Source organism: Giraffa tippelskirchi, chromosome 10 (genome assembly GCF_054371585.1).
Source record: "Giraffa tippelskirchi isolate mGirTip1 chromosome 10, T2T-mGirTip1v1.2.pri, whole genome shotgun sequence".
NCBI lineage: Eukaryota > Metazoa > Chordata > Mammalia > Artiodactyla > Giraffidae > Giraffa > Giraffa tippelskirchi.
In genome coordinates this window covers 95462316-95483034 of record NC_137284.1, presented here as the reverse complement: position 1 = coordinate 95483034, position 20719 = coordinate 95462316, and the positions used below count along the sequence as shown (strand labels likewise).

Here is a 20719-nt window from a genome sequence, read left to right as displayed (position 1 = left end):
GTATGATCTCTAGGTCCATCCATGTTGCTGCAGATGACGTTATTTCATTCTTTTTTATGGCTGAGTATATCCCATAATATAAAGATACCACATCTTCTTTATCTATTCATTTGTTGATGGACTTTTAGGTTGTGTCCATGTTTTGGCTATTAATAGGCACATGAAAAAAATCTCGACATCATTAATTATTAGAGAAATGTGAATCAAAACTACAGTGAGGTATCCCCTCAACTGGTCAGAATGGCCATCATTTAAAAGTCTACAAGTAATAAATGCTGGAGAGGGTCTGGAGCAAAGGGAACCTTCCTATACTGTTGGTGGGAATGCAGATTGGTGCAGCCTCTGTGGAGAACAGTATGGAGGTTCCTCCAAAAATGAAAAATGGAGCTATCATATGATCCAGCAATCCCACTCCTGGGCATATATATGGAGAAAACTGTAATTTGAAAAGGAGAACTATTTAATTTTATAGAGTTTGGAAGATTTGGATATTATTAAATTGTATTTGTTTTAGAGATCAGATGCAAATTGTGTAGAGAAGATGGGACTCTTAGCACTGGATGAATCATTGAAGAATGCCTCCTCTGACTTTCTCTCCTTCAAAAAATGCCCATGCTTGGGTTCTGTCCCACTTGATCTGATACATTGGTAATTGGTCAGACATTTATTTGGCCATATGGGGCCAAGCCACTGATATTTTATAAAACCTCTCCCACTGGTGCAAATGTGCCTGCAAGGTTGAGAAACACTTAGCAAGCCCAAGGTCAGACTATTAATGGCAAAGGCAGGTCTAGACTCCCGGCTTCTCTTTTCTCCCTGTACTCTGTCCCCAAGTTCTGGTTTAAAACAAGTTTTCTGAACATTTTGCAGTGTTTTATTCACACTTTCTCATAAGAATGAGTTATTAAATAAACACACTATTCGAACACTTCTGTTAGTTGGCTTCCTTTTAATTAAGGTTTCATTCTATGGTGTTCTACCTTAACATTATGCTTGTTTTCTTACAATGGTGTGTTCTGAAACCTTCCTTCCAAGATACCTTCTTTTCTCACTGCCTTCAAAGCCATCTCCAAAATGTAATTGCATGTCTGTGTTCCCCACTGAGATCATCCACCTTGATCAAATACTTAGTTCTTCATTGTTTGTTCTTTGCAGTTTGTATTAGATTTTCCCCAGCTTCTACCTGTGTGTTGATGTGATTGTACAGCACTCTGTATTCCCATGAAGTATTAGAGTAAAATTAGATCAAGTGCCTTTTTTCTCTCTTTGATTTTTGTGAGCAGTTGTTTCCTGCTATTGAGGGCTCATTCAGACTTCTATCATATACCAAAATGTAATTGGAATTGTGTTACCTATTTTCATTACCTGTTGCCATGAAATTGCTTAAAATTTCTTAGACATTGATGTCCTTAACTAATGTAATGCTTGGTTAAAATTCATCATGGGATTTAATACATATTAAGTTCCCCTTGTCAATTTTAGTAGGATAGTTGAATGAAAGCTTAATAGAATTAGCTAACCCAAAACGGTTTACACTGCTGGGTGTTTGTTTTGTTTTCAGGAATCTTTGTGATACTCCACACTTGTGTGCTGAAGACTTTAACCAAGTCTGCTCTTAGAAGTTGGCATCCTGGGAAAAGAACGGCTTCCAGAATCAAGGAAATTTTTGGGAGGTTCCTGGCCTGGTGAATCTTTGAAGGTGAGAATGAAACCGTTTTCTCTTTGTCTTTAGAAATCTAATTGACCTGTTCTGTCTTAAAGATCTGCTTTTTGGAAGAGTGAATAGGGGACTACATTATTGAAAATTCTCTGTAAAGAACTGAGAGTTTTTCTTTTTCAGGAGATTTTATAGTAGTCATGAAGGATATCAGTTGGCTATTTTGACCAAATAAGAATTTATCTGAAGTGTAGATCTGTGAAATGACGATCTATGAAGACTTATTTAAACACACACACACACACACACCCCCCTTAAAAAAAAATCAGTAACATTTCTCTTCTCAGAAATTTCTTATGCATTTAAGGTCTCTCTCAGCCTTAATTTCTGCCTTACCCTGCCTTCTAGGATTATTTTAAGAATCAAACAATATAACTTATGTGAAAGCACTTTGTAAACTGTGAAGTATTATTTGCATAAGAAAAGGAGTCACTATTTCCAAACATTTATAATCCTCCAAATTACTCTCATACCCTCCAATCTGTTTTCTTCCATGTGTGATTCATTTTTATTTCAAATCAGTATACTTTGCTAGGATCTTAAGAAGTGAAGTCCTTCCCTTCAAGGAATATCTGTCAAATGCAGGACAGCCACATAAATAAATATGACCCACTCCAATATGATGTTAAGTATATTGAGAATGCACTAAGGAGTAAAAAAGGCATCAAATGCAGCTTAGAGTCAGAAGATTGTGTGTGTGAAAGCAGGCTTCCTGGAGGAGGTAACCCCTGAAATAGCCCTTAAAAGATGAATAGGAATTAGACTGGTAAAAAGCAGGTTGGGGTGAAGGAGGCTGTTGCAGGCGGTGGTGGTGAGATAGTTGTGTAAAACTCATATATGGAAGTAATAAATCATTCAGGATTATTGACCCATAGGTATAGGGTGTGTGTATGTGTGTTTGTAAGCACTGAACTTTTTTTTTTAATTGAAGTATGGTTGATTTACAGTGTTGTCTTAGTTTCTGGTATACAGAAAAGTGATATATTCTTTTTCAGATTCTTTTCCATTAGAGTTTATTACAAGATATTGAATATAGTTCCCTGTGCTATACAGTAGGACCTTATTATCCCAACCTCCTCATTCATGACTCCCCTAGCCCCATTCCCCTTTGATAACCATTAGATTGTTTTCTACATGTGTAATTCTATCTCTGTTTTGTAAATAAATTCATTTGTATCTTTTTTTTCAGATTCCACAAATAAGTGATATCATATAATACTTATCTTCTGTCTGACTTACTTCGTTTAGTATGATAACTTCTAAGTTCATCCATGTTGCTGCAAATGGGATTATTTCATTCTTTTTTATGGCTGAGTAATATTCCATTGTGTGTGTGTACACACACACCCCCCACATCTTTATTCATTCACCTGTTGATGTGCATTTAAGTTGTTTCCATGTCTTGGCTGTTGTACATAGCGCTGCTATGAATGCTGCGGTTCATGTATCATGTATCTTTTTGAATTACAGCTTTCTCAGGATATATGCCAGGAGTGGAATTGTAAGATCATATAGTAATTATATTTTAGTTTTTTAAGGAACCTCCGTACTGTTCTCCATTTTGACTGCACCAGTTTAAATTCCGACTAAAAGTGTAAGAGGATTCCCTTTTCTGCTGAGGGATTTTAAGGTGGCAGTCATTGGCTTTTTAGATGTGTTAACCTGAAGAAAGCGAGAGGAAGAGTTACAGTGAGCAAGATTGTAGGAGGAAGATTTGTAATGATCTGGGGAAGAGATGGGAGGACTATAATTAGGGTAGAAGTGCCAAGAATTGGTGAGCGCCAAGAATTGATGCTTTTGAACTGTGGTGTTGGAGAAGACTCTTGAGAGTCCCTTGGACTGCAAGGAGATCAAACCAGTCAATCCTAAAAGAAATCAACCTTGAATATTCATTAGAAGGACTGATGCTGAAACTGAAGCTCCAATACTTTTGCCACCTGATTCGCAGAACTGACTCATTAGAAAAGACAGTGAAGCCTAAAAAGATTGAAAGCAGGAGGAGAAGGGGACGACAGAGGATGAGACGGTTGGATGGCATCACCAACTCGATGGACATGAGTTTGAGCAAGCTCCAGGAGTTGGTGATGGACAGGGAAGCCTGGTGTGCTGCAGTCCATGGGGTCACATAGAGTCGGACAGGACTGAGCGACTGAACTGAACTAAACTGAGTGAGGAATAGAGAAAGAAATTTTGAACAACTAGAATATTCTGAATTTTGTGATAGTTTGAACATTGGAAGTGAGAAAACATTAGGACTCGGGATTATCAGGTTTCTGACTTGAGTGATGGAAATCATGATGATGTCATCAAGAGAATTTGAAGGGAAGTGGACTTGGTGGTGGGGAGGAGAGGACTTTGAGGTATATTTGGGACACGTAGGTCAAAAATGTCTGTCAGCTAGTTGGACATGTAAGTGTGGTGGTTATGGGAGGGCTGAGGACTAGCAACATTGATTTGGGAGTTACAGGCAATAGTTAAAATTTTTTTTTTAATATAAATTTGATATTGTACTTAAGCCTCCACTATCATTTATTTGTACACTTAAAGCACAATTCACCACATTCTCAATTTCCATTTTATTTTGCCATTACCTGTCATTTCATTTGTATCTATTCTTGGTCCTGTTTTCTTGGCATAATAAATTGGGATTTTATGTCATGACCATTGTTGTGACCTTTTGAGTTTGATGAAAGGAAATTCCACCTAGTATTTTAAAAACCCATGAAACCTTAAAATGTTGTAGAATTCTAAGTGCCAGTCTCCATTTTAATTCACAGTGGCTATAGAAGTTATTTAAGAAAAGTGCTTTGCTTTCCAAAGTATAGTGTTTTATTTTTCCCCTGTATAAATCGAGATTTCTTGTCAATTCCTCCCTTTCATTGCTCTGTTCAGGATCTGAGCCTCGCATATGGGAGACTGAGCAGCATCTTTTTTGCATTCTTCTGTGGGGTGGTGCCAGGGTCCCTCCCTTGGGTCTTCCCAGAATCAACCCAGAATGTCATTAAGGAAGACTGTTACAACAGAGGCTGCACTGTTTGAGGTCAAGCCTACCCAAGTCAGACTTCTGAAAATCATTACGCAGAGCCTTCTTTGAGGGAATGTCATGGGTAAAAATTTTAAATTCAAATAATACTTACAATAGTACTATTTTGAGTGAATTATATTAGATTACCATGGTCGTAATGAACTTACTGATTTTTTTTTTCTAAAGATCTGTCGGAAAATTATAAAATGCTCCTGTTTTACTCTTTCTAGTTCACTTCTCTAGCATCCTTCCAGAAACTTTCAAGATCAGTTAATCTGTCACTTTCAGTTTTATACATAAGAGAATTAATTTGAAGCAGAATTAAGTACATAATGCTGACAGCTGGAGCCAGAGCCCTGGCCAGTTGAAACACATTCTGTCCTTTCCACTTGAGTTTTTTCCTTCTTATTCCAAATCTTTATTGAATCGTGATGTTATCTATGTGTCTTAAAATAGGAAATTGAATTAAGTAAATCAGTTCACACTGATGGCATATGCTTTGGCTAATTACTCTCTGCTCAGCAAACAGATTTTGCCTTACTGCTTTGGGCTCTGATTAAGGTTTTATTGTTTTTTTATCTTTGCTCCTAAAAATTTCTTTTTAGCATGGAATTTGTTTTTAGCATTCTCTATTGTGGTTCCACTGCTAAAAGGAAGGACTGGAAGAGAATCAAAACCACCTGGGTTTAAATTCCAGTTTAAAAAAGAACTGTCATTTCAGTCCATTATCAAGCCAGTTTTTTCCAGTAGGTGCTTTCAATACCGGCATACTAAGCACATTCACTAATAAGGCAAGTACCGGCCATACAACCCATTTTCCTGAAACATTTGACTTTTTTCCAGCTTTTTTTCCCTTTTTAAATTAAAGGCAACTTCCATACATTAAAAAAAAAAAGACACTCTTCATTTATTTTAAAATCAACACTTTTAAGCAGAGGCTGTTTCTGATTGGGTCAAAAACATTGTAAGACTTTCTGAATTTCATGTATAGAAAATGAATTCATGGAAATGCTGAGTTGGTGTAACTTAGAATGACATCACATGCATGCAAGTTGTAGGTGGTCTCAGGGACAATGAATTGTTCTCTGAAATTCACAGAACGGGCAGTCATTGCTGTGAAACCAGTGGGCTGTTTCAGGGTCCGGATACACAACATGCTTCAGTCATCCGAGAGCTGCCAGTCACGAAAGGAGTTTCCACTTGTTTGTGTGCAGGACACAAGAAATATGTCTCCCCGTTTTGGTCTCTTTCTGCCTTCTGTCTCACTCATAGTCTTTGTGATACAGACAAATATGATATCTCCAAAACAGGAGACCCTTGACCCTTTGTGTTTATGGATCTAGAAGTGGAGACAGTTGGCTGTGGATTGAAAAGCAGGCAAAACACCCTTTACTGGGCTTCCCTCATAGCTCAGACGGTGAAGAATCTGCCTGCAATGCAGGAGACCTGGGTTCAGTCCCTGGGTCACAAAGATCCCCTGGAGGAGGACATGGCTACCCACTCCAGTACTCTTGCCTGGAGAATCCCACAGACGAAGAGTCTGGTGGGCTACAGTCTATAGGGTCACAAAGAGTTGGACACGACTGAAGCAACTTAGCACACACGGGCACACATACCCTTCACTTGGTAACAAGTGAGAGCCCTGGGAAAACAGTGTCTTGGCATGTTGCTCTCTGCATAGCATGGCCACATTGGACAAAATGATGATGTGAACAGAAATGGAGAGACGTAGAGACTTCTGCAGACGGTAAACACAGGATAGTGTGATGTCTGGGAAGGGACAGGTCGGCTTTCACTGCTGTCCTTTGTTTGGTGGTAGGGTCTTCTGAACAGTCTGACTGTGGACAGCAGTATTGGGTGGCTGCTTCTTGCTCCGATTCCAGAATGAGTGTTCCAAGTACCATTATGCCAATAAAGCACAATGGATAGCACTGATATTAGCTTTGGAGGTTCCACTTAAAAGTATTTAGAGTTTAAAATAATATTCAAGACTTCCCTTCTTCTGCCCTGTGCGTAGAGCACAGAATTTTGCTGGAGGAAGATTGTTTAGAGAAAACTCTTAAAAGTAAAAGCCATCGGTGAGTTGCCAGGGTTACACTTCTCAATGGGCAGTCTTCCAAAAGGCTCAAATCATATTTAGCAGTAAAGTGTGTTACCCTATGCCCTTTTGTAGTGTGGGATTTTGAAAAGAGAGGGGACAGGAAATGCTGAGCCACCAGCGTTTGGATCCAAATTCAGTCCCACTGTAGAGGTCACAGACATCAGCAGTTTGTGGACCATTTTGGTGGAGGACAATAACAGTGGATTTCTAATCAGATAATGTCCTGCTACATTTGAATTTTCACTCTCCACTGCCTTTTGTCATCTGAATCCTTTCAAAATCATTCTTGACTCAGGTTTATTATTAACTTTTTGAACTCTGGCTTCTGTACTAATATCTTGCTGCTCATGTTAAAATGAGAACATTGCCGGGAGAATTTCTTTTTGCATTCGTTAATAGAATAGCAAGGCAGCATAATATGAATTAATACTCTTCACATTTCCCCACAATATAAGCTGGATTCGTTATCCCCTGGGGATCTATTTCAAATTCATGTCCTAGTAAGCCATTCCAGCTAGTTGTTGGCTTTCTAGCTTTTTAAAAGCTTCTCCATAATGGGTAAATAGAGAACAATACATAATACATAATTTTGATTTTAAACTTTAAAAACATGTTTGATTATTCTCATTATAAAATGAAAAATGAGACAGAACTTCCTCTTCAATGACCGATAGTATAAGTATTTGTAATTTTCTTTTGGCAAGAACAATCCTGAGGCAATTATGTCTTTTTAATATAGTTTAGGCAATAAATTATATGAGGAAAGATTAAGGATAGAAGCATTATTGAGGATGCAGAACCACTAATAGAGTTTATTCATCCTTTGTAACATCTTTCCTTCAGAGGACACATGCATTATCATTGGCCGAACTATTTAAAATGGCAGCATCTGCATGGGTAACAATTATCTGTTACCAATATTTCAAATTATTCTCTCTCCTCTTCTGTTTCCCTTCTTTGCTATCCAAATTGCCAGTTTTGTTTCCAGTCATCATATTAATGTATGTGTGTCACACAGAGAATGTGACACAGCAAGGGGACAGAGGCAGAAAAAGAGAGAAAGAGCTGAAGAAAGCGACAGAAGAACAAGGGATATTTTGTATTTCCTACACAGAAACCAAAGCAGTATTTGGAGTTCTTTTCCTGCCTCCATCTTACTTTTTTTTTTAATTTCTTTGACATGAACGCTACATGATTTTTTATAACTTACCAGTCAATAAGCAATTACGCAGAACCATATTCTGAGTTAGAGATCCGAAACTTGTCACTCTAGTGGAGCTGTGCTGTCACCCAGAAGCCTTGCCCCTTTCAGGCTTAAGATCCTCTTTCCCCAGCTTCTGGGAGTCTTAACTGCTGGAAACTCACAGCTGGATCCCTCCTTGGTGACTGCCCTTAGCTGTCAGCTAAGGAGAGCTGCCTCACTCAAGATCCTGCCCATTGCCCCTGGGGCAGCAGCGTACATTCAGTGGCTGGTCATCTTGGGGACACAGAGGCCCTTGCCCCACTTCAGGACAACTCTGCAGGGCCTGTAGGGTCAGCTGGGGCTTCTGTTGTGACTGCACTGCAGTCCAGCTTCTCCCACTACCTCACCTGCTTTGCTCACCCGTTTATGTTGAGTCCAGCAGCACTCACCAGTGAAATTTCCACATGTAAATTCTCATCTCAGAGGCTGGTTCGAGGAAAGGTAACCTGCAGCGGCCGCCATACCTGGACCATGCCTTGCGTACATGTATGAGTGTGCACTGTGGTAAGGCACTGGCTCAAGAATCATCATCAAGATCTCTGATAATCTAGCCCATGCCATTCCTGTGAAAGATGGGAATAATAATACCAGCCTCTTAGAGTTGTTGCCAGGATTCAGTTGCAAAGTATTCAGTGCCTGACACACAAGAAGCACTCCTTAAATTACAGCTTTTGTTGAAATTATCTACAGATGATCCATAAATGGTGTACTAGTTCTGACCAATTGATTACAATACAGAATGTATTTTAATGTCATTTTATGGCAACATTTATTTCAGTAGAGGATCAGGTTAATGAAAGATGCATCATCTGCTTATTTAAATAGTTCTTCCTCATTGTCAGTTTCCATTTATTTAGTGTGTAGAGAAATTGGGAAGGTCTCTAAAGGGAACCGTAAGTCATTAAAGAGGTAGAAAGAAAATGTTATGGGAAAGAATGAAAGGATCTGGAAATAAGATTGGAAGATTGAGAAGTAACTTGCTTTCTATCTTCACGTAAGTGGAAATGTTTTATGAGGGGAATATTGGACTTGTTTTTCCCATGTTCACAGAAGACAGAAGAAGAGAAAAAATGGACATAAATTGAAGGAGGAATCTGGGTGGGTTTGTATTAAGGGAATTCCTCTGTTCTTGGACAGTAAACATGGGAAGGAGCTTGTAATATATATAAATATATATATATATATTTAAAATCTTCAAAAAAAAAAAAGACAAGACAACATTCAATCACTGAGATGCTTCCTAGGGAATTTATGGAGGACTCTGAACTCTGTGATTCTGAGATTTCAGAAATGATGTTTCCCAGAAACTCAGACACAGATGTTCTGTTTTATAAATGCAGACTAACTACTATTTGACCACTTTCAATTTTTTAACTAAATTTCTTATACTATCTTTGAAAATATCCATATGCACCTTGTATGTGGTTTTCTGATAATGTAAATTTTTTCACTGAATAGGTGTCTATTAAAAATCTGACAAGTATTATTATCATAATTCCCAATATGTCATCTCTTTATATTATGTATAAAAATAAATTAAAACCTAGCATCCTATGCCATTTATATATATGTGCTGTAAGTTATTTGGGGACTCAGATCTTGGGATGACGTTGTTTAAATTAGCACTTCTGAGTAATAAATCACTCCGAAGGGCTTTAGAACACCAACAAGAGGTCTGGAACTTGGGAAAACACTTTTTCAATCAATTAATGGCTTAGAGATAAGATTAAAGAGTGGATATGGGACTAGATTTTTAATGTTCTTTAAGTCCTCAGTGACAAAAGATAAGAGGAAGCCACTAAGATGTTTCTCAATTACTGGTAAATGTATTGGATTTTGTATTTTCTCCTTGGCATGGCTTGTCAAATGAATCACAGACAAGAGACAGAATGAAGTGGGTGAAGGAACCCTGGACCACAAGCCAAAATGCCTGGCTCTGCTTCCATCACAGCTAAAAATGGTCTGTGCTTCTCTTATAGAACTATGTCTATGTGGATTTTCTTTGAATCTCTTAATTTCAGAACCCTGTATTAGATGCTCATCACAGCACAGTACTGTCTTTCAGAAGACCCCCAGCAGACCTAACCTGAGGGCCCCATCACCCCTTGACCTAAAGCAAGCAGCTCTGCTTCTGCTAATTCTTTTTCTTTTCTTTAGCAAGCACAGGTAGATAGAGGTTCCATTTAGGATTTTACTTGACTAAATAGGTGCATTACTAGAAACAAGAGTTCTACAGTATTCCTGCTGATCTCTTGTCTTCAGTTTTCTTCCTAATATATCTCATTAAAATACTGAATTTCATTGCTTCTCTTATGGCCTCGTTAAAACTCTTCCAGTAGCTGTCTATCTCAGGAGGGAAAACGTACACACTGTTTACCCCAGTATTCCTGGCCGCCCTCACTGCCACAGCAGCGGAGATGGACTTAGAATTGTAACATGAGGTCCTCTTGATCTGATTGTCAAATGCAGAGTTGGAGACTGGGTGGCCTCTTACAAGCAGCTCGTGCAGTTGACTTCCTCTCTGATTTTGCTCAGCATCATCCTTGCTGTCCTTCTAAGCTACCCAGGCCATTCTGTTCCTATTCTGAGCATACCTCCTCTATAAGGCCGTCCTTGATTGCTCCAGCCCCTATTAATCTGGCTCACCTCTGAAATTCTCTTACACACATGGGCATTTATGCTAGTCTACATTCCATTTTACCCAGTTTGACAGTAGTATTATGTAGCCTGCATGTGCACAGCGTTATTTTTGCCCCCTCAAGTGTCAGGGAACACTAGAACAGTCACTGTGACCACCACTTACCTAGAGAAATACACATTCCAGCATCATCCCCAGATGTAAATTTTTAACGTTCAGTTCACTTCAGTCACTTAGTCGTGTCCAACTCCCCATGGACTGCAGCATGCCAGGCCTCCCTGTCCATCACCAACTCCTGGAGTTTATTCAGACTCATGTACATTGAGTTGGTGATGCCATCCAACCATCTCATCCTCTGTCATCCCCTTCTCCTCCCACCTTCAGGCTTTCCTGAGCATCAGGGTATTTTCCAATGAGTCAGCTCTTTGCATCAGGTGGCCAAAGTATTGGAATTTCAGCTTCAGCATCAGTCCTTCCAATGAATATTCAGGACTGATTTCCTTTAGGATGAACTAGTTGGATCTCCTTGCAGTCCAAGGGACTCTCAAGAGTCTTCTCCAACACCACAGTTCAAAAGCATCAGTTCTTTGGTGCTCAGCTTTCTTTATGCATTAAGATATTCTGGAAGAAATTTTAGCAACATGGATGGAAATAAAACCTACCTTAAGTTATAACACATTCAAGCTCAAAGCACTTGTCTTGAGCAGATGATATAGATTTTAAGCCTAATTCTGCCTCTCACTTGGGTTCATCAGCAAGTCACTTGTTCTTTAAGATCTTTTTAATAGCTGTAATAATACTGCTATTCTTTGTTCTTTGCACCTCACAGAGTGCTTTTGCATATTCTTTAATCTGAACTTCACAATGACCCACAAGGTACTGAGGTAAGCTAGTGTCTATCAAACAAGAAAACTGAGCTTGGGGCCATGACCTCAAATCTTTTTTTAAAAAACTTTTTATTTTGTATTGGGGTATAGCCAATTAACAAACAATGTTATGATAGTTTCAGGTGAACAACAAAGGGACTCAGCCATATATATACATATATCCATTCTCCCCCAAACACCCCTCCCATCCAGGCTGCCACATAACACTGAGCAGAGTCCCATGTGCTATATGCTAGGACCTGGTTGATCATCCATTTTAAGTATAGCTGTGTATACATATCCATCCCAAACACCCTAAGTATCCCTCCCCACCCCGCACCCGCCCCACAACCATAAGTTTGTTTTCTAAGTCTGTGAGTCTGTTTTGTAAGTAAGTTCATTTGTATCATTTATTTTTAAATTCCACACATTAGGAATTCCATACGCTATTTCTTCTCTGTCTGACTTACTTTACTAAGTATAACAATCTCTAGGTCCATCCGTGTTGCCCCAAATGCATGCCCTCAAATTTTTATGTGTTAAGCTGACCGTAGGCACTGAAGCTCAAATCTTCTGGCTTCTATTTTATTGTTCTACTAAACTGTTACTAAAAGTGTTGTCTGCATGACTTCCCTGATGACCCGGTGGCTAAGACTTGGCACTCTCAAAGCAGGTGTTCCAGATTCTATCCTTGGTCAGGGAACTGGATCCCTTATACCGAAACTAAGAGCTTGCATGCCACAGCGTAAGATCCTGCGTGCTACAACTAAGATCCAGCACAGCCAAATAAATAAGATTACTTCTAAACAAAAGTGTTGTCTACGGACCAGCTGCCAGCTGTGTGGGTGTCACCTGGGAGCTTGTTAAAAATGCAGAAGTTCATGCCTCACCCCAGACCTGCTTTCTCAGGATCTGCATGTTAACAAGATGCCTAGGGATTCATCCATCATTTAAAGGAGAAGAAGTACTGTAATATCAGAACAATTTAAGCCTCTGTGGTACAAACATGAAGAGGTTTTTAAAATTTTATCCCTATCCCTGCCATCAAATCTCCTCTGTCATCTCTCCCTTTTCTTTGAAGAGATCTCGAGCAGATTTGATAGACTTTTAGTTACTTTCTGTTCTTTTTTTAAATAAGTTTCATATACTCTAATCCAGTTTTAAAACTTCAAACTCATATGGAGGGAAAAGCTTTCCTTTACCCCCAGCTCAGCTTGTACCCTTCAAAAGGTTGTTTTTTCTTTTTTGTTTTTTTGCCTGTTCTTAAACCAGATGTGCTTACTTCCAAGTTCTGACTCTTGATAATGTATCATGATGATGTTCAGTGTTCAGAATAAGAAATTCAGTTGCCCCACTCAGTCTTCAGTGAAACTCAGAAGTAAAAACCAAGCACACACGCCCAGCATTAAGTAACCAAGATATTTCAGACTCTATTCACTGTATTTCACCAGCTTATTGGACCAAGGATGACTTATGGTTGGTTGTCTCTGGCAATAACTGAAGTTGTTAAAGTATGAGACTGTACTTCATGAAAAAAGAACATTTTCAACCCCTTGTTCTTAATTTTTGTTTTCGTTTTTCAGTCTTCTTTGACTCGGAAGCCAAGAGTTAGATTTATTCACCAGTAGCCAAGTGCCTGTCCTTAGATGCTAGATGGAATTCCAGACTTCCCTGTGGGTCCAGTGATTAAGACTTTACGCTTTCACTGCAGGGAGTTTGGGTTCAAACCATGGTTAGGAACCAAGATTCTGCATACCGTGTGGCACAGCAAAAAAAAAAGAGAGAGAGAGAGATGGATTACCCCAGTCCCAACTATATACTTTGTTGAACTTCTAACTCGGCCTTCCACCCTGAAATGAAAGTTTCATTTTGACTCTCCTGCTACCTTCTCTGTGTCTAGTTTCTCTTCACTTTCATGTGACAAAAAAAGGAAGCTTTTATCTTTGTTTCTGGTTTGCAGATTTCATACATATTCATTAACAGTTTCCTTTTCCAGCTACTATTTTGTAGTTTGTTATTTGTAAATGAAATCTGAAATGAAGGACAGCTCCCAGTTCTCACTTTAATACACTTGAGTTGTTCATCTTGATTTTGGAAGTCATGAACCAGATAGGAGTGACTTTTGAAGGCTATTTTCTTAGGCTGCATCATTCAGGGAAGGGGTGTATATGTGTCTCTGTGCGTCGTGTGGCTTGGGTAGGTAGACAGGACAAGTGCAGAAGGAGTTTTTCCAGAGTATCTTCAGGGTCATCGTGCTAGGCAGTGTACCCACTATCTCACTTTATCTTCACAAGGGCACTCTTAGAGAGGTGTTATTGTATCCATCTGAGAAGGCTGGAACCAAAGCTAAGGAAAAGGAAGCAATTTGCTCCAATTCTCAAAGCTAGTAACTGAAAGAGAGGTGATGACAGATAATTAAATGTGGATGGTTTCACGTGCTTTTCTACTTGATCTGTAGAAAGTGATCATGGGATGTTTTGTAGTAATTACCTTTATAGTAATTCTTAGGCTTCCCTGATGGCTCAGAGGGTAAAGAATCCACCTGCAAGGCAGGAGACATAGGAGATGTGAGTTCGAACCCTAGGTTGGGAAGATCCCATGGAAGAGGAAAATGGTAATCCACTCCAGTATTCTTGCCTGAAAAATCCTGTGGACAGAGGAGCCTGGCGGACTTTGGTCCAAAGGGTCACAAAGAGTCAGACATGACTGAATGATTAAGCACACACACCTTTAGAGAGTCAATTTGTTTTTATTTCAGTGTATTAAATTGTTAAAAACAGTGTTACTAAGCCTGGGCTACTTGGAGTGGAGCCTGTTGGTCCCGTTCTCACTTAAACCTGCGGCTTGGTGCTGGTCCTTAGATGCCAGGAACTGACTCAGTATTTGCATGGATTGCTCCTGTAGTTAGTGCTTTGTTTACTGGATAATGCTACAAAACCCTACCATTATGTGTCTGTAGAGAGTTTTTCTTCCCACCTTCAAGAAAGCTCTGGTTTGCAGAAAGCTCTTATTCTTCCCCTCCCTTTCCTCTGGAAAATAAAACAGATGCAACTCTTAGGGGTGGACTTAGCAGCACACGCTTAGCAATTTCAGGCACCCCCTTTGCAGCCTCCCATAATTTCTGGAGTGTTAGCAGGCAGCGTACCTGTCCTTTTAAGGGCTGTTTTTCTAAATTTGCTAGTCAGGCAGGTAATCTCTTTGTATTGTGAGTCTGTTTCTTGATTGTTGCATCAGATTCCCTCTGTGTCTCTCCTTGTTCAGCTTGATGGCTGTGGACAGAGGACCCCTCCTGGGTACCCTTCTGCCTTGGAGAGGATTGGCATTGCCCTATAAATAAAGGCCACAGAAATCTGCACATGTTAAGACCAGCCTGAAGCAACTCTATACTAGCCTCTTAAAATCTTTGCTGAAATTTGAAACACTATTTGCCTTCAGATATAAAACAGAGGCCCTTTTTTTGGAACTCAGTAGCACTCAGAGTTGTCTGCTGTCTGCCAAGCAAGTTGTAATTCAGTTTCCTATGCAATTTACCATGTGATTTAGGATATGTGATTTTTTAAATAAAAAAAGCCAAGGGCAGAAGTATTTCTAAATAATGTTGATTTTTCCCCAAATATAAAAGTAATACATATTCTTTGCAGGTAATTTAGAAAGCAGTGGAAAACGTGAAGAAAATAAAATAATGCAGGTAAAATGATTATTAACTTTTTGATGTGTGTTTCTTGTTATGCTTACATATATATAGATGCACACACAGCATGTTTAGCTTCTTGAAAAACAATTTTAATGGAATTAGCCCTTGGGACATTAAAGCCCAGCATTTTTCTCCTTTTCAACTTGTTCTTTTTGTTTTTAGAATGGAATATTACACATATACAAAAGAGAGGGAGAATGGCTCAGTATTCAGGAATGTTTACTATGGAAACAGGTTGCCTAGATCCTGGTCTTGGTTTTGCTGTGTGGTAGCTTGGAACCTTGGGAAAGCCACTGAATCTTTCTTTGCTCAGATTTCCCATATATAAAGTGGGGACAAAATAGAACATGTATCATTCATAATGTAAACTGTTAGCTATTATTATTTTCTAAAATAAAGATAACGTAAATGTAATGTGAAAAGAAAAACTATACATAATCTAACATTTTTGTTTGTGTTCTATTCCTTGATCATACCCCTTCCCTCCCTCCAGAGGTAAACATTACCCTAAATCATTGTTTAGCTTTGTATAATTTGAACTTCATATAATTAACCTCATATACATTTTTACTTAACATTATGTTTGTGAGATTTCGTCAGGTGATTTTTTTTTCAGTGCTAAGAGTATATGTCACATTTTTAATCCCTTTGGATTGTCTTTAAATTTCATATTATTACAAGTCATGCTGCTGTGAATATTCTCCTACCTGTTTCTCGATGCTCATGTGCAAAATTTGTTGCTTTTGTCCTTCTAGTTTTTATTTTTTCAAGAAGTCTCCCTGCTGCCTAGTATTGTATGAGCATCTTTGATTTCACTGGGTATTGCAGAATTGTTTTCCAAAATGGTTGTATTGGTGTATATGTGTGTGTGTGTGTGTGTGTATATATATATATATATATATATATATATATATATATATATATACATATATAAGGGCAGGGCTTCCCTGGTGGCTCAGTGGTAAAGAATTAGCCTGCCAAAGCAAGAAACACTGATTCTATCCCTGGGTCAGGAAGATCCCCTGGAGAAGGAAATGGCAACCCATTCCAGTGTTCTTGCCTGGGAAATCCCGCCGACAGAGGAGCCTGGTGGGCTACAGTTGATGGGATTGCAAAAGAGTTGGACGTGACTTAGTGACTAAATAGCAGCAATATATACTTAAACCAGAATGTTCACAAGATGAAAAGTCTAGGCAATGTAACTTTTGTTCTGTATAGACAATATGTCTTTGTATAGATAATTTCTCTTAGACTGTTTTAAAGATATTTTCCTGTCCTTGGAGAGATGTTGTTTTGTTATAATATGTCTAGGTGATATTTCTTACTATTCATCCTTTTTATTATTAATATATATTGTGGTTTCTATGTCAGTGAATTTCATGTCTCCCATCATATCTGAAAAAATTGCTGCTACTACTACGAACATTCCCTCACTTTCATTCTTCCCCTTTGAAACTAACTAGACTTACTTAAACCTCATTTATTTTCTACGACTTAAACTCTTTTTTGTATTTTTCTTCTACTCATGCTATAATATGAATCACTTATTGAACTCTATTTTCTTTTTAATAATACTGTCTTTAGCTGTGTCTAATACAATGTTTATCATATATTGAGTTAAAATTTTAAATTAAATGATTTTATTGTTAATTTTCAGAATTTTCATGTTACTTTGTAAATCTGCCTGGTCAGTTGTATAACATTTTATCCTTGTATTTAAAACAAAATTTTAATTGTGCTAAAATATATGAATATTTTTATGCCATCTTCACTGTTTCTAAGTGTACAGTTCAGTTAAGTACATTCACGTTGTTATGTAGCTGATCACCAGAACTCTTTTCATTCTGCAAAACTGAACCTCTATCCCCATTAAACAGTGCTATATCCCTTGCCCCCTCCTCCAGCCTCTGGCAACCTCTGTCCTACTTTCCATCTCTATGAACCTGACTTCTCTAAGGGCCTCAGATAAATGAAATCCTACAGCATATTTCTGTGTCTTGTTTATTTCACATGACATGTCATCAAGGTTCATTCATGTTGTAGCATATGTCAAGATTTCCTTCCTTTTTAAAGCTAAATAATATTCTATTGTGTATTCCTTTGTGATGTTTATCACCATTTTTGTTTCTTTAACCATTTCAAGTATGATAATTCTTAATCTCTCATAATTATAGCATTTGATATCTTTGGGCATCTACTTCTATTGTTCTGATTTTCCCTCGTGGTGGCTGATTCTCCTCAGTGTTTGGCAGTGTTCTTTATGAGGTTGTAATAGAATGAGCTTCATACCAACAGATCTCGATAGCTATCATGAGGAGGAAATTTTTTAATTAAAAAAATTATTTTATTTGAGTATAGTTGATTTACCATGTTGTGTTAGTTTCAAGTGTACAGCAAAGTGTATCGATACACATATATATGTATCCACTCTTTTTTAGATTCTTTTCCCCTGTAATAGGCCATTACAGTGTGTTGAGTAGAGTTCCCTGTGCTACACAGTAGGCCCTTACTAGTTATCCATTTTTTAGTTATCCATTTTATATATAATAATATGTATATGTCATTCCCAATCTCCCAGTTTACCCTTCTTTCCCCCTTAACCCTGGTAACCATAAATTTGTTTTCTACATCTGTAACTATATTTCTGTTTTGTATATAAATTCATTTGTATCATTTTCTTTTAGATTCCACATATAAGCAATGTCATATAGTATTTGTCTTTCTGACTTACTTCACTCAGTATGACAATCTCTAGGTCCATCCACGTTGCTGCAAATGACATGATTTCATTCTTTTTTATGGCTGAGTAATACTCCATTTTGTGTATATGTTTGTGTGTGTGTATATAATATACCACATCCCTTTTTAGGGTGAACTTTTTTTCTACTTCACCAAGGGCAGAGCCCTTGGGGATCCAAGCTTCATGCAATTGCCTCTGTTCTGACTTTTCTCTCAATATGGATCCAAGAGCTGTACTTCTTTTTTTTTTAATTGAAATACAGTTGATTTATAATGTTGTGTTAGTTTCAGGTGTACAGCACAGTGACTCGGTTATACATATGTGTGTGTGTGTGTGTGTGTGTGTATATTCTTTTTCATGTTCTTTTCCATTATAGGTTATTATAAGATTTTGAATATACTACCTGTGCTATGTAGTAGGTCCTTGTTGTTCATCTGCTAAAGCAGTGTGTATCTGTTAATCCCCAACTCCTAGTTTATCCCTTGCCCCCACCTTTGGCAGCCAGAAGTTTACTCCCCAAAAGTTTGCTTGGTGAGTTCATTTTTGTTTTATATATAAGTTTACTCGAATCATTTTTCAAGATTTCACATCTAAGTGATGGCGAAGACATATGGTATTTGTCTTTCTCTTTCTGACTTACTTCACTTAGTATGATCATCGCTAGGTGCATCCATGTTGCTGCAAATGGTATTATTTCATTCTTTTTTATGGCTGAAGAGTATCGCATTGTATTGATATCTATATACCACATCTTCTTTATCCATAAGTGTCAGTGGACACTTAGGTTCCTCCCATGTCTTGGCTGTTGTAAATAGTGCTGCTGTGAATGTTGGGGTACATGTATCCTTTCTGATTAGTTTTCTCCAGATATATGTCCAGGAGTGGGATTGCAGGGTCATATGGTAGCTCTATTTTTAGTTTTTTAAGGAACCTCCATACTATGTTCCATGGTGGCTGCACCAATTTACATTCTCATCAACAGTGTAGGAGGGTTCCCTTTTCTCCACACCCTCTCCAGCATTTATTGTTTGTAGACTTAAAAAAAAAAAAAGATTTATACAACTTTCACACAGCAGCAAGATACAAATTTTGTTCAAATTCCCATATACTGTAAACAAGGAGACACTGGAACGTATCCAGGGACATAAAGGTTCAAAAATTTCATGATCTAAAGTTATTGAAATCATACAGAGTCTATTCTCTTATCACTGTAAAATTTTGTTAGAAACCAGTATCAAAAGATATTTGAAAGTAATCCGTGTATTTTCAAATGGAATGTGACATTTACCAGGAAACAGACTATTTGTAGACTTTTTGATGATAGCCATTCTGACAGGTGTGAAGTGATACCTCATTGTAGTTTTGATTTGCATTTCTCTTTAGTGATGTTGAACATCTTTTCATGTATCTGTTGGCCATCTGTATAAGATCTGTACTCTTGACACCTCTACCCTCCCTCTCCTTCCCAGAAATTGATGATAGAAAAATACCTTTAACTACTGATTTCAGTTCTGGCTTAACCTTTTATGATTGATGTTTTTACTTTTCTGCCATCCTCTGATATTTCCCTTTTAATTACTTATAGCTCAGCTTTTCTTTTACAAGCTTGTCTTTTATTCTTTAACCATAATATTTTGGTATTTATTTGGATTTCAGAATATGTAGTTTGCTATATTGCCAGAAATGGAAATTCTGAGCATTAAAAATTTTACTCATTGTCAACAATATTGGAAACAGGAAGGAAACCTAAAAAAGAGAGGATATATGTATATGTATGTGCTTAATCGCTCAGTCATGTCTAACTCTTTGCAACCTTACAGATTGTAACCCAGTCCTCTGTCCAGGGATTTTGCCAAGCTCCTCTGTCCATGGAATTCTCCAGGCAAGGATACTGGAGTGGTTTGCCATTTCCTCCTCCAGGGGATCTTACCAACCCAGAGATCAAACCTATGTCTCCTGCATTGCAAGCAGATTCTTTACTGCTGAGCCATTGAGGAAGCCCCATGTGTATGTATAGCTGTTTCACTTTGCTGTACAGCAGAAACTAACACAGCATTACAAAGCAACTACATGCCAATAAAAAAATTAAGAACTGTCAAAACAAAAAAATTATTATTGGAAACAGGATTGCTCTGATGTTGGTAAGTTAGGAAAGAGGATGGCCCTTTTGCTGTGGGGAGGACTGAAGGGTAGCAGTATTGTCATCCATCTGAATGCCTTTCTGACTTACTGAGTCTCTGGGATTTGTGGTGAGGCCACAATAATATTGTGGGAAACTCCTGGGATTGCTTTGGTTTCTGAAATATTATCTCCATTTTTGTAATTTTGATCTCTCCCATTGTTAACTGATACTATCCACTCTCAATTTAATATTTTCCCAAAGGAAATTCAGCACTCTCACGGAGGATATTTATAGCCACATTTGTTAACACTCATCTCTGATGTTTTTTAATTATTCTTTTCATATGTCATGCTGTTAACAAGACTGTAAACCAGGTTTCCAAGTGTGAAAGTGCTACAGCTGCTCTGGGATTGGTCTTGGTTGAAAAGTCGTTTTGTATTGTTTTTTTTCACTCGGTCCTGCTAGGAGCTTCCTGATGCTCAGATTTTCTGTTTGGAGACTATTTTGTGCAAACAGGTTTACAGTCTATATGTTCCATTCAGTTTCTATTAATGTTGTTCTCTTCACTGTTTT

General features: G+C 38.1%; 1 protein-coding gene across 1 annotated transcript in view; it reads left to right on the top strand.

Annotated features, from left to right (window-relative positions):
- Positions 1–20719, top strand: part of NRCAM (neuronal cell adhesion molecule) — a 320682-nt gene that overhangs the window by 73675 nt on the left and 226288 nt on the right. Inside the window, 1 exon segment of the mRNA XM_081535995.1 lies at positions 1562–1699. The gene's annotated coding sequence lies outside the window, so the exon portion shown is untranslated.